We start from the raw sequence: 15775 nt of genomic DNA, 5'->3' as shown, positions 1-15775 counted from the left end.
ATATGTTTTTTATGTTTAGGTAGAACCGAACCTACTTTCAACAGCTGTTAATCCATATAAAATGACATTTTGTCCTCCTACTTAAGACGACAAAATGCCATTCATAAGTTTAAATAGTCTTTAGTAGCCCTGTTTTTGGAGTTGGCCATTTTTCAATCCACCAAAACACATTTTTGGTATGGTTATTATGTTGAGGGTAGGTGATAGGGGTAAAGTCTGTAGCTTTGGGATCACAGTCTAACATTAAGAAGAATAGAATTCTTTGAGACTCACTGAAAATGTGCTTTTGTTTGCATCAACTTTGCTTTATTTTTATCTCAGGACAAATTCTTTGATGTTTGGATATCAAAGTTAAGATGATAGAAGACAGATAAAAGTCTGAGAAGATTGTAAGAGAAAGAAGAAATACAGCTACCTGGGACCAAAAATACATAGGACACACTTCCTGAAGAATGAGAAAGGTAAGGAGCACATCTCTTTTTTCTTCCAGCTGCTCTTCTACATGCTTCTGTTGGTGGAAGGGGCCATCTTAGGGCTTCAACAGGCAGAACGTTACCATTCAGGAGATAGGAACACTTGAATATATAGTGGATTTCTAGGGACACCCAAGTGGCTCAGTATGTTAAGCCTCCGACTCTTAGGCTCAGGTTGTCATCTCACAGTCATGAGATCAAGCCTCAAGTTGGACTCCACACTGAGTAGAGCCTGCTTGGGTTTCTCTCTCTCCCTCTCTCTGTCCCTCCCCTGCTTACATGCTCACAGGTTCATCTGTGCTCTCTCTCCCTCTCTCTCTCTCTTGCTCCCTCTCACTCAAGAATAAATTTAAAAAAACATATATATGGGTTTTCAAGATATGTTGAATAACTCCTGATGTATCATCCCTTCTGTCTTTCCCTTTTGGTCAAGCTCAATACAGAGCATAAAAGTGTAGGAGGAAAACACTTGGATTATCACAATTTATTTCTTACAGCAGTAGATGAAGATTGTATGTCAGTAATGCCATGAAAATTAGTGATTTAGTAATTGCTTTTAATTGCAGCCTGAACTATCCACATCACAAGAATGAGAATGGATTATATATGTGTGTATGTGTGCGTGTATACATATATATAAATTTAATCACCAGTATTCATGACAAGTATACTCCTTAATCCCCATCACCTATTTTACCCATCCCTCCAACCACTTCCCCTCTGGTAACCATCAGTTCTTTGGAGTTATGATTCTGTTTCTTGGTTTGCCTCCCTCTCTATTTTTTTCTATTTGTTTATTTGTTTGTTTCTTAAATTCCACATACGAATGAAATAATAAAGTATTTACCTTTCTCTGACTTATTTTACCTAGCATTTTATTCTGTAGCTTCATCCATGAGGTTCCAAATGACAAATTTCATTCTTTTTATTATGGCTGAGGAATGTTCCTCTGTGTGTGTGTGTGTGTGTGTGTGTGTGTGTGTGTGTGTAAAAATAAAATAAATAAATAAATATTTTTCATCTTCTTTATCCATTCATCAGTTGGTGGACAGTTGGGCTCTTTTCATAATTTGTGTTTTGTAAGTAATGCTGCTCTAAACATCGAGGTACATGTATCCCTTTGCATTAGTACTTTTGTATTCTTTGAGTAAATACCTAGTATTCCACTTGCTGGATTGTAGGGTAGTGCTATTTTTAAATTTTTGAGGAATCTCTCTACTCCAGAGTGGCTATACCAGTTTGCCTTCCCACCAACCAAGTGTAAGAGGGTTCCCTTTTCTTCAAATCCTCACCAGCACCTGTCATTTCTTGTATTGTTGATTTTCCCCATTCTGATAGGAATGAGGTGATATGATATCTCATTCTGTTTCTGATTTGTATTTCCCTGATGATGAGTGATGTTGAGCATATTTTTATGTGTCCATTGGCCATGTGTAGGTTTTCTTTGGAAAAATTCCTGTTCATGTCTTCCCATTTTTTTAATTGGATTATTCTTTTTTTGAGTATTGAGTTTAATAAGTTCTTTATATATTTTGGATACTAACCCTTTATTGGATATGTCATTAGCAAATACCTTCTCCTATTCTGTAGGCTGCCTTTTAGTTTTGTTGATTGTTTCCTTTCTTCTGCAGAAGCTTTTATGTTGATGAAGTCCCAGTGATATTTTTGCTTTTGATTCCCTTGCCTCAGGAGATGTACCTAGAAAGTTTCTATGGCTGATATCAAGAGATTACTGCATGTGTTCTCTAGGATTTCAAATATTTCCTGTCTTATTTTTAGGTCTTTCATTCATTTTGAATTTATTTTTGTGTTTGGTATAAGAAAGTGGTTTACTTTCATTCTTCTGCATGAAAGAAGAAGATTGCTGTCCAGATTTCCAAACACCATTTGTTGAAGTGACTCTCTTTTTTCCACTGGATACTCTTTCCTGCTTTGTCAAAGATTTGGCCCTATAGATGTGAGTCCATTTCTGGGTTTTCTTTTCTGTTCCATTGACCTACGTGTCTGGTTTTGTGCCAGTACTATGCTATCTTTATGACTGTGGCTTTGGAATGTAGCTTCAAGTTTAGAATCATGATGCCTCCAGCTTTACTCTTCTTTTTGAAGGTGCCTTTGGCTTTTTGGGGTCCATTCTGGTTCCATCCAAATTTTAGGATAGTTCTAGCTCTTTGAAAAATGTTTGTGGTATTTTGATAGGGACTACATTAAATGTGTACATTGCTTTGTGTAGTATAGTCATTTTAAAAATATTTGTTCTTCCATTCCATGAGCATGGAGTGTTTTTCCATTTCTTTGTGTCCTCTCCAATTTCTTTCATCTATATTTTATAGTTTTCAAATACAGGTCTTTCACCTCTTTGATTAGGTTTATTCCTAAGTATCTTATTGTCTTTGGTGTAATTGTAAATGAGATTGATTTCTTTATTTCCCTTCCTGCTGGATCATTATTGGTATATAAAAATGCAACAGATTTCTGTTTGTTAGATTTTGCATCCTGTGGCTTACTGAATTCATTTATCAGTTCTAGCAGTTGTTTGGTGGAGTCTTTTGCATTTTCTATGTAGAGTATCATGTCGTGTGCAAATAGTGAAAATTTTTCTTCTTCTTCCTTGCGAATTTGGATGCCTTTTCTTCTTTCCTTTTGTCTTCTGATTGCTATGGCTAGAATTTCCAGTACAGTGTTAAATAACAATGTGGAGGGTAGACATCCTGTCTTATTCCTGACTGTAGAGGAAAAGCTCTCAATTTTTCCCCATTGAGGATGACATCAGCTGTGGGCTTTTCACATGTGGCCTTTATTATGTGGAGGTATGCTCCCTCCCGACCTACTATGTTGAGGGTTTTTATCAAGAATGGATGTAATACTTCGTCATCTATCATTTTTTTCTGCATCTGTTGAACTGATGGTTCTTATCCTATCTTTTATCGATGTGGTCTATCATGTTGATTGGTTTGCGAATACTGAACCACCTTTGCAACCCAGGAATAAATCCCACTTGATCATGGTGAATGGTTTTTCAATGTATTTTTGGATTCAGTTAGCTAGTATTTTTATGAGAATTTTTGCATGCATATTCATCAAAGATATTGGTCTATAGTTCCCTTTTATAGTGGAGTCTTGATCTGGTTTTGGTATCAGAGTAATTCTGGCCTCATAGAATGAATATGGAAGTTTTCCTTTTTTTTATTTGTTGAAATAGTTTGAGAGGAATAAGGATCAACTCTTCTTTAAATTCAGCTTTGAAATCATCTGGCTGTGGACTTTTGTTTTTGGGGGATTTTGGAGTTTTTTAATTATTGATTTCATTTATTTGCTGGTTATTGGTCTGTTCAAGTTTTATGTTTCTTCCTTTTTTATTTTTGGTAGTTTATATGGGTCTAGGAATTTGTCCATTTCTTCTAGGTTGTCCAATGTGTTGGCATGTAGTTTTTCATACTATCCCTTCTGTAGCAGTTTCTTACTCATTGAACAGGAATTTTATAGGTACTTAAATAAAGCTTTTCCCATATTTGCCTTGTGTTAATAAGCTTCTTAAATTTTTTGAAGGTGAGGTGCTGCTATTTAAAAAGACTGAATCTAAGAAACAGTAGAAGAGCATGGAGTCTGCATTTATAATGCTGATTTGAAATTTAACTTTACAACTTCCTGGCTGGACAATAATCTGGTGCATAATACAAAAAATAACAATATTTGCTACAAAAATATGGAAGGGTTAGTGGCATTAAGTATATGAAGTACTTAATATTAAGTACTGGCTGGCACACTGAAGTTGTTAGCTCTTATTACCACTCCAGTAGCCTGAAGCTGAACTGAACCTTCCTTACCTATCTTTAATTACCATGTTTCCTCTCAACTAGATGACTTTTTGACTGAATATGAGGGAAATTTAGAACTTAAACTAAAAGAGAGAGGAACAAACATGATTTTCATTTAAATAATGTAAGGCAAATTAATATTACACACTGCTGAGATACACCTAATGATTAGTCCCTAGGCTGATCCATCATCAGTAGTTTGTAGCTAGTTTGTTCCTTACCCTAGAGTAAAGCTGAAAGAACCTCTTTCTTTAAAAACCAGACATTAATTAGGGTAAGCAGGGGACTAGAATGTATAATCACTAATGTATGGTATAAAGGATATTACAAAAAGCAGTGAGCTTACTAATAAAAAATATAGTTCTTCTTCCTAAAATATAAAATAGAAGAATATCTCTTTTTAAAGATATGTACTTAAAGTTGTAGTTGAAAAACAGTAATAAAATCCTCTTCTCCCTTTCCAGCTATTTGACGGATAGAATAGAGAAAACTTTAGGGCAACTTTTGGTCATGGTCTCAGAAGTTAGTCAGGAATGAGTCATATTCAATGAAGTTGATATCTTGATTTCTCTACAAATTGTATAACGTTTCCCATTGTATTTTTTTATGTCACATCCTGGGTGGGGTGTCCCATTAATGCTGCCATTTTCTTTTCTTTTTTTTCTTTTTTAATTTTTTTTTAATGTTTTATTTATTTCTAGGAGAGAGAGAGAGACAGCGTGAGCAGGGGAGGGCCAGAGAGAGAGGGAGTCACAGACTGAAACAGGCTCCAGGCTCTGAGCTGGCAGTCAGCACAGGGCCCGACACGGGGCTCGAACCCACGAACCGCGAGATCATGACCTAAGCGAAAGTCGGACGCTTAACCGACTAAGCCACCCAGGCGCCCCATTGCTGCCATTTTCTTAAATTTCATATTTTTTCAATGTTAGTTCACTTGCCTATGATCAAATTTTGAGTTATATTCTTTTTTTTTTTTACAAATAGTTTATTGCCAAATTAGTTTCCACATAACACTCAGTGCTCATCCTCACAAGTGTCCTCCTCCATGCACCCCCCCCATCCATCAGTCCTCAGTTTTTGTCAGCATTCAAGAGTCTCTCATGGTTTGCCTCTCTCCCTTTCCCCCACCACTTCCCCCCTTCTTCTCCCCCTTGTTCCTCCGTCAAGTTCCTCCTAATCCTCCTATACGTGCAAACATATGCTGTTGGTGGGAATGTAAACTGGTACAGCCCCTCTGGAAAACAGTGTGGAGGTTCCTAAGGAAACTAACAATAGAACTCCCCTATGACCCAGCAATAGCACTGCTAGGAATTTACCCAAGGGATACAGAAATGCTGATGCATAGGAGCACATGTACCCCAATGTTCATAGCAGCACTCTCCACAATAGCTAAAACATGGAAAGAGCCTAAGTGTCCATCAACAGACGAATGGATCAAGAAGATGTGGTTTATCTATACCATGGAATACTACATGGCAATGAGAAACAATGAAATCTGGCCATGTGTAGCAACACGGATGGACCTTGAGGGTGTTATGCTGAGCGAAATAAGTCAGGCAGAGAAGGACAAATATCATATGTTTGAGTTATATTCTTGATTTCTTCTTTAATCATCATATCCAGTAAGTCACTATTCATCTTTGACACCATAATAGCTACAAATGAGATATTTCTGTAAATTCCTGTATATTGTAGTATTATAAATTATGTTTAGAAACCTCATTTCTGCCATGTGATATTAGGTCATTTCCTCATTTTTCAAATGAGGATGAAGATATTTCAGGTTTCAATAAGTAGTTATAAATATTAATATTATGAGGATGCCTGGGTAGATCAGTCAAGCATCCAACTCTTGATTTCTGTTCAGCTCATAATCTCAGAGTCATGGGATTGAGCCCCACATCAAGCTCCATGCTCAGTGTTGAGGCTACTTGGGAGCCTCTCTTTCTCTCTCCCTCTGCCCTCTCCCCACTTTCTCTCCCTCCCCTTCTCTCTGTCTCTCTCTTTAAAAATAAAAATTAAAAAAAATATTAGTGTCATCGTACACATATGGGCTTCATCCTGGGTGGATGCCCTGCTAGGAAGGCCTCAATACATGATAAGTATAATTATTCCTGTGTTACTGTTGTTGTTTCCATTGACGCCACTCTAGTCAGGTCTCTCGCACTTCTTTTCTGAATCATAGCAGTAGTCTTCCCTCCTTTAGTCTCTCTCATTACCAGTTATCCTTTACAATATATTGTCAGATTAATATTCTCAATCCATACTGTTTACCACATCATTCTTTGTCCCAAGATGGTCCAACTGTTTGTTGTAGTGCAATATATCACCTCAATTCTGTCTTACCGTCTCTAGCCTATTCTTATTCTGTTCCTATACACTTAACTCTGAAAAATCATCTTCAGCTAGAATATTATTTTATTATCTTTAAATTTTTATTTTTGAGAGAGCGAGAGTGTGAGTGGGGAGACCAGAGAGAGAAGGAGACACAGAATCCAAAGCAGGCTCCGGTCTCTGAGCTATCAGCACAGAGCCTGACACAGGACTTGAACCCATGCACTATGAGATAATGACCTGAGCCAAAGTCAGATGCTTAACCAACTGAGCCACCCAGGACCCCTTAAAATTTAATTTTAAATAATAGTATATTTGGGAAATACAAAGTGAGTTCAAATTTGTGTGTCCTAGACATCTTAACATTATTTGTATATGTGTTATAAGTATTGAGTTGATAATTATGGTTAAGAACACTCATTTACATCCCAAACAAAAATAACAAAGATAGGAGTAGAAAGAATGACATCAGCAAAAAGGCTGAAAAAAAAATCCCTTGCATATAAACCCCCCTCAACAGCAATAATTTGGCATCAGTCTGTAAATAAAAGTGCTTTTGTGGGAGCTTTGGGATCTGGGTCGGATATTGTAACATAAAACTGTATATAGAAAATTGTAAAGATTACACCTCCCCCCAAAGGAACTGTTAGAACTAATAAATGATTTCAGTAAAGTTATAGGCTACAAAATCAACATATAAAAATCAGTTATATTTTTGCACACTAACAAAACATCTAAAAGAGAAAGGAAATAATACCATTTACTATAGCATAAAAACAATAAAATTCTTAGGAATAAATTTAAGCTAGTGAAATATCTGTACACTGAAAACTGTAAGACATTGATTTAAAAAATGGAAGAAGATGCAAATAAATGGAAAGATATCCCATGTCCATGAATTGGGAGAATTAATATTGTTAAAATGTCCATAGTACCCAAAGCCGTCTATGGATGCAGCAGTTCAAACTTCCAGTTATAAGATGAATAAATTCTGGGGATTTAATATTCAGCATGTTGACTGTAGTTAATGATACTGTGTTACATTCTTGGAAGTTGCTAAGAGAGTAGATCTTAAATCTTTACACCACAAAAATAAATTGTAATCATGTGAGATGATAAATGTATTAACAAACCTTATTTTGGTAATCACACTGGTGATAAAATAAGAAGTACATGTTGTTGAATTCTGTTTATTTTTTTCCTCATTTATGGGGATTAAGGCAAGTTGATACATCCGAAAAGCAGACCCAAACTACTAAACTCAGACTCCAAATATCAATCAGCAGAAAATAATGTTGATACTCAAAAAATTAGAAATACATTTCTAACTCTAAAAATAAGACTGGTAGGAGTTCCATGACAGCTGCCACTCAGAAGCTAATCTTTGCATTCTCACAGAGTATTGAAACAGAGCAGAAACACTGTTTAAAGACAGCCATCTCTCTTAAGACCATAAATATAACCTAAAATGGCATATTAGGACAATGCAATATCAAAGGAATGTAGAATCTAAATTATTTACCTCTTTGCCCACAAGCAACATTTAAAAACTGGCAATTGATGCTGAACCCTTGTTTTTTCTTTTATGTATTAGTGGATTTTGAATACTGAGATTATGTTTTATTTTACTAAAATAACTGACGTGGCTCAAGTTTGAAGGAACTGTCTGTTTCTTTATACTTTTAACAATGTTTAAGGTGTCATACGTAGCACCAGTAATGTTGCATGTATTTTTGGTGGGCCATATTATCAACTAAGATAGAAGTGGCCAAACCATTTTATCACAGAGAATTCCTCAGGAAGAGGCTAAATTATGAGGAATCTACAGTTAAATTGCATTAGTTGTCTCAAACTACAGGAAACTTGCCAATAGTTATGTTCATTAATTTTATCTTCTTTGGTTCATTAATTTTATGTTCTTGACTGAAAAAATGGTACTGTTTCCAGCCTGAAGATTATGTCTTCCTTTGCCATTTTTTTCATTATCACACTCATACAAATCAGGTTTAACTACATTCATGGCATATGAACAAACTTGAGCAAATAAAGTTTGTCTTTTATGAATGAACCAAAAAAATAACCAATTTTAAAAAAAGCAAGGCACTCATAACCCCTCTTTGGGAAAATACTTTGCCCTTTTCTTAATGAGGCTGAGACCAGGGGCAACAAGAATTATGTTTGATAAGAATCACATTTGGTTCAAATGAGATTGTGTGAATATGAAACCATAAATATCACATTTTATGCACCAAGAGATAAACTTAGGGCAAGTTAGACAATTAGTCAAGAGCACATTTTGCTAAAGACTGAGACTCTGTCTGTGGAGGAAAATGGATATCTCCCCCATAAGACAATGACAGAAATAGGCTGCAGATATGCGTCTATGTCCAATCATCAGCAATATGCATAGTAATGTGTGGCACAGCTTGTGTAATGAAGTTCCCAGCGTGCAGTCTGGAAAGGTATCCTCCAGTGTGTAGGGTGATTTATTTCGTCTGTCAACAGGCAGGACAGCCAGGACTTGTCCTTCCCTACTGTACCTGCAAAAGTACTCTGTCATCTTGGGAAATGTTAATGGGTTCTGCTAGTGCTATACAGGGGCATTGTTTTGAACCCTTCATTTCGATGGGATATTTCCCATCCTTTTTAATTCTGTGACTGGAATCTTAAAGGAATTTCTTCAAAAACAAAGCAGTCTCTAGTAAGGAGGATTACCAAGTCATACTATTGCCTTGAAAGCAGTATTTAGAATGATGAATCAAAATATTTCTACTATGATACAAGTATATAGAATATGAGAAGGAACAACTTCATATATAATTTAACAACTTTCTCTGTTGTCAGAGTAAAAGAAAACAAAGATTTTTGTCCCTTAAACTTCTTGAAGTCTGTACATATACAGTAACCATGATTTCTGGAATAGCTAAAGTGAGCTATTATTACAGTTTTACTTAGCGATTTATATTAGACTTTGATCTTGGATTTTAATTTCCTTTTGACCTATTATGAATATATGGAAGTTTATTCAACAGTTGCTGTTTTCTCACAAATTATATTTATTTTTTATTTATTAAGTAGATAAAACTAAATAAGTAAGCTGCAATTTAAAATTTTAAACCAATTCTTCATTTTTAAATTTATTTCTAATTGTAATATTAAAGATAAAACACTTATTTTTCNTTTTGTGGGTTGTTTCCTTTGCTGTGCAGAAGCTTTTAATCTTGATGAGGTCCCAATCATTTATTTTTGCTCTTGATTCCCTTGCTTTTGGGGATGAAAACACTTATTTTTCAAAAAATTAGAAATTCAAGAAAATAAAATGGACACGGACAATTGCTAAACAGACATTGGTACAGGTTCTCTGTTTCCAATATTTTTTATATTAAGTGGTTTTTTTTAATGTTTTATTTATTTCTGAGAGAGAGAGAGAGAGACAGCATGAGCAGAGAAGGGTCAGAGAGAGAGAGGGAGACACAGAATCAGAAATAGGCTCCAGGCTCTGAGCTGGCTGTCAACACAGAGACCAATGCGGGGCTCAAACCTAAGAACCGTGAGATCATGACCTGAGCCGAAGTCGCAGGCTTAACCAACTGAGCCACCCAGGTGCCCCTATATTAAGTATTTTTATAAATGTTTTATATTAGGTGTTTTCTCAGAATTTACTACCTAGAAAGCCATCAGTATTTGTTTTTTTTTTTTAAATACATCTTTCAGGGTGCCTGAGTGGCTCAATCGGTTAAGCATCCAGCTTTGGCTTACTCATGATCTCATGGTTTGTGGGCTTGAGCCTCACATCACGCTCTCTGCTGTCAACACAGAGCCCTCTTCTGATCCCCTGTCCCCCTCTCTTTCTCCCTCTCTCTCTTTGTCTCAAAAATAAACAAACGTTAAAAAAATACATCTTGCGTTTTGTATCTCTAACATATCAACAGGCTGCACTTGGAGATGTTGGGATAAATCTCACTTGGGGAACTTACAGTGGAAACAATTTTTGAATTGTCTATAGAGGAAATACTGATCATTGCTGAAAGGCTAATATGATAGAAAACGATTATTTTTTCATAGAAAGAGGAAGTACAGGTGTTGTGTTAATGTTCAAATCATATATTACTTTTTTTCCCCAAATGATTCTACAAATATATTTTTCCAGTTGAGATTTTTACAAATTGAGCTAAAATATTTTAGCATTTTTTGGAAAAAATTGTATAGTTCTTGTCTCCATAGCATTCCACATCTTTTATTTTTTTTTTATGGCCTCAGAAGATGCAGTATTCTTTGTCTTCTTGCACAGTGACTCATTCTACTTTGCTTTTGATTCTTTTTGTATCCAATTCTGGAATCCTTTACACACCTGTAGTTCATATATATTTTTCATTTCAAAATTTTATTTAAATTCAAGTTAGTTAACATATAGTGTAGTATTGGTTTCAGGAATACAATTCAGGGATTCATCACTTCTATACAATCTCCAGTGTTCAGCTTAACAAGTTATCTCCTTATCACCCATCTAGCCCATCCCAGAGCCTCCTCCCTCCATCAACCCTATGTTCTCTATCATTAAGAATCTCTTAGGATTTGTTTTCCCTTCTCTTTTTTTTCTTCCTTCCTGTATGTTCGTCTGTTCTGTTTCTTAAATACCACATATGAGTGAAATCATATGGTATTTGTCTTTCTCTGACTGACTTATTTGCTTAGAATAATATACACTAGCTCCATCCACCATCTTTGGAAATGGGAAGATTTCATTATTTTTGATGGTTCAGGAATATTCCACTGTGTGTGTGTGTGTGTGTGTGTGTGTGTGTACAGACCACATCTTTTTTATCCATTAACAACTAATAGGCATTTGGGGTCTTTCCATAGTTTGGCTATTATTGATAATGCTGCTATAAACATGAGGGTGCATTTACCCCTTCAGATAAGTATTTTTGTATCCTTTGGGTAAATACCTAGAAGTGCAATTACTGGACATTAGGGTATTTCTCTTTTTAACTTTTTGAGGAACCTCTATACTGTTCTCCAGAGTGGCTGCACCACTTTGCATTCCCACTGACAGTACAAGAGGGTTCTTCTTTCTCCCCATCCTTGCCAATATCCCTTGTTTCTCATGTTGTTAATTTTAGCCATTCTGACAGATGTGAGGTGGTATGTCATCTTGGCTTTGATTTGCGTTTCCCTCATGATGAGCGATATTGAGCATCTTTCATGTGTCTGTTAGCTATTTGGATATTTTCTTTGGATTAATGTTTGTTCGTGTCCCTGCCCATTTCTTAACTGGATTATTTGTTTATTGGATGTTGAGTTTGATAAAAGTTCTTTACAGATTTTGGATAATAACCCTTTATCAGATACGTTATTTGCTAATATCTTCTCCTATTCCATAGGCTGCCTTTTAGTTTTGTTGATTGTCCTTTGCTGTGCAGAAGCTTTAGATCTTGATAAAGTCCCAATAGTTGGTGTTTGCTTCTGTTTCACTTGCCTCCATCTATGTGCCTAATAAGAAGTTGCTTTGCCTGAAGTAAAAAAGTTTCTGCCTGCATTCTCCTTTTGGATTTTGATGGTTTCCTATCTCACATTTAAGTCTTTCATTCATTTTGAATTTATTTGTGTATGATGTAAGAAACTGGTCTACTTTCATTCTTCTGCATGTTGCTGTCCAGATTTCCAAACACCATTTGTTGAAGTGACTCTCTTTTTTCCACTGGATACTCTTTCCTGCTTTGTCGAAGATTAGTTGGCCCTATAGTTATGAGTCCATTTCTGGGTTTTCTATTCTGTTCCATTGACCTATGTGTCTGGTTTTGTGTCAGTACTTTATGGTTCTGGCTTTGGGATGTAGCTTAGAGTTTGGAATCATGATGCTTCCAGCTTTGCTTTTCTTTTTGAAGGTTCCTTTGGCTTTTTGGGGTCTATTCTGGTTCCATCCAAATTTTAGGATAGTTCTAGCTCTTTGAAAAATGTTTGTGGTATTTTGATAGGGACTACATTAAATGTGTACATTGCTTTGTGTAGTATAGTCCTTTTCACAATGTTTGTTCTTCCATTCCATGAGCATGGAGTGTTTTTCCATTTCTTTGTGTCCTCTCCAATTTCTTTCATCCATGTTTTATAGTTTTCAGAATACAGGTCTTTCACCTCTTTGATTAGGTTTATTCCTAAGTACCTTATTGTCTTTGGTGTAATTGTAAATGAGATTGATTTCTTTATTTCCCTTCCTGCTGGATCATTATTGGTATATAAAAATGCAACAGATTTCTGTTTGTTAGATTTTGCATCCTGTGGCTTACTGAATTCATTTATCAGTTCTAGCAGTTGTTTGGTGGAGTCTTTGCATTTTCTATGTAGAGTATCATGTCATGTGCAAATAGTGAAAATTTTTCTTCTTCTTCTTTGCGAATTTGGATGCCTTTTCTTCTTTCTTTTTGTCTTCTGATTGCTATGGCTAGAATTTCCAGTACAGTGTTAAATAACAATGTGGAGGGTAGACATCCTGTCTTATTCCTGACTGTAGAGGAAAAGCTCTCAATTTTTCCCCATTGAGGATGACATTAGCTGTGGGCTTTTCACATGTGGCCTTTATTATGTGGAGGTATACTCCCTCCCGACCTACTATGTTGAGAGTTTTTATCAAGAATGGATGTAATACTTTGTCATCTATACTTTTTTCTGCATCTGTTGAACTGATGGTTCTTATCCTATCTTTTATCGATGTGGTCTATCATGTTGATTGGTTTGCGAATACTGAACCACCTTTGCAACCCAGGAATAAATCCCACTAGATCATGGTGAATGATTTTTTCAATGTATTTTTGGATTCAGCTAGCTAGTATTTTTTTTCTTTTTGAGAATTTTTGCATCCATTTTCATCAGGGGATATTTGGCTGTAATTCTGCTTTGTAGTGAGGTCCTTGTCTTATTTTAGAATCAAGGTAATGCTGGCTTCATAGAGTGAGTCTGAAAGTTTTCCTTCCATATCTATTTTTTGGAACAATTTGAGAAGAATAGGTATTAGTTCTTCTCTAAGCATCTGGTAGAATTTGCCTGTGAAGCCGTCTGACCCTGGAGTTTTGTTTGTTGGGATTTTTTTGATTACTGATTAAATTTCTTTGCTGGTTATGGATCTATTTTAATTTTACTCTTTCTTCCTTTTTCAGCCTTGGTAGTTTGTTTCTAGGAACTTGTCCATTTCTCCCACATTGCCAAGTTTGTTACCCTATAATTTTACATAATCTCTTATAATTGTTTGCATTTCTATGATCTCTCCTTTTTCACTCATGATGTTATTTTTCTGGGTCCTCTCTCTTTTCATATGTGTGGCCAGGGATTTGTCAATTTTAATAACTGTTTCAAAGAACCAGCCCTTAGTTTCACTGATCTGTTCTACTGTATTTTTGCTTCTATCATTTATTTCTGTTCTAATCTTCATTATTTCTCTTCTTCTCCTGGCTTTGGGCTTCATATGCTGTTCATTTACTGTCTCCTTCAGGTGTTATGTTAGGTTGTATATTTGAGACTTTTCTTCCTTCTTTAGAAAGGCCTGGATTGTAATACACTTTCCCTTACAACTACCTTTGCTGCTTCCCAAAAGTTTTGGACTGTCATGTTTTCATTTTAATTTGCTCCCATGTATTTTTTTTAATTTCCTCTTTAATTTTCTGGTTAACCCATTCATTCTTTGGTAGGATGTTCTTTAACCTCCATGTATTTGTGGTCTTCTCAAACTCTTTCTTGTGGTTGACTTCAGGTTTCATAGCGTTGTGATCAGAGAATATGCACGGTATGATCTCAATCTTTTTTACTTGTTGAGGCCTGATTTGTAACACAGTATGCGATTTGTTCTGGGGAATGTTCCATGTGCCCTTGAAAAGAATATGTATCCTGTTGCTTTAGAATGAAATATTCTGAATATATCTGTTAAGTCCCTCCATTCCAGTGTGTCATTTAAACCCATTGTTTCCTTGTTGATTTTCTGCTTAGATGACCTGACCATTATTATAATTTGGGTATCAAAGTCCCCTACTTTTATTGTATTAGTATCAGTGAGGTCTTTTTATGTTTAATTGATGTATATATTTGGATGTCATCAATTTACAATTGTTAGATCTTCTTAATGGATAGATCCATTAATTATGACATAATGCCCTTCTTCATCTCTTGTTACAGTCTTTGGTTTAAAGTCTAGTTAGTATGTTATAAGGAAGGCTCCTCTAGCTTTTTTTGACATCCATTAGCATGATAGATGATTCATCATTCCCTTACTTTCAATGGCCAGATGGATATAGGTCTACAGTGAGTCTCTATGCTGCCTACAGCATATACCGGGGTCTTTTTGGTTTTGCTTTTTCTTTTTATGCATTCTGATACCCTGTGCATTTTGATGGAGAATTTAGTACACCTTCCTCAAATTCACTCTGCATTTCCTACCTTCCACCATGTGGCACTTTATTTTCAGCTCTCGTTGTACATTTTTACTCTCTGAGTCCTCAGATAGTTTTTTTGGACTTAAAACTAAATCAAAATTATTTCATGTTTATCTAGATGTGTTAGACGGATGAGGCCAGCCTAGGGGCCTCCCTATTCCTCCATTATCTTACCTCTTCTCCCAGCTGTGTGATCTTAAACAAGCTACTCAACTGTTCTGAGCATGTCTCCTCACCTCAGCGCTGTGGTGGAGGCCTGGCACCAGGGCTTGGGCATGCTCAAGGAAGCCAGTTCTTGCCAACTGGGCTTCACTGCTTCTGTCTGGGCTGCTCACTGCAGAGGTCTGCACAATTCTAAGAGACACAACCATAGAGAACAAACAGGGTTGATAGAGGGAGGTGGATGGGGGATGGGCTAACTGGGTGATGGCTATTAAGGAGGGGACTTGTTATGATGAGCACTGAGTGTTATATGTAAGTTATGAATCACCAAATTCTACTCCTAAAACCAGTATTACACTATATCTTAACTAACTAGAATTTAAATAAAAAGTTGAAAAAGAACGAAAAATTAAGAACTTATTTTGTCTTCCTCTGTGCCCTTTTTTATTATTGAAATATAACTGACATACAGATATATATTAGTTTCAGGTTTGCATCATACTGTTTCAACCATTCTGTACATTACTCAGTTCTTATCACAATATGTTCTGCAGTCACTACCTGTCATCAT

The 15775-nt window shown here is 35.9% G+C and overlaps 1 long non-coding RNA gene across 1 annotated transcript in view; it reads left to right on the top strand.

The window, feature by feature from the left end:
• The first annotated feature begins 324 nt into the window (after positions 1 to 324).
• LOC144237325 (uncharacterized) overlaps positions 325 to 15775 on the top strand; it is a 288758-nt gene continuing 273307 nt past the window's right edge. The window contains exon 1 of the long non-coding RNA XR_013336828.1: positions 325 to 461. This is a non-coding gene — a long non-coding RNA (uncharacterized LOC144237325). The remainder of the gene's footprint in view (positions 462 to 15775) is intronic.

This window comes from Crocuta crocuta, unplaced genomic scaffold (assembly GCF_008692635.1).
Source record: "Crocuta crocuta isolate KB4526 unplaced genomic scaffold, BGI_CrCroc_1.0 scaffold196, whole genome shotgun sequence".
NCBI lineage: Eukaryota > Metazoa > Chordata > Mammalia > Carnivora > Hyaenidae > Crocuta > Crocuta crocuta.
The sequence above is the reverse complement of the archived record's forward strand: the minus strand, read 5'-3'. Positions and strand labels throughout refer to the sequence as shown.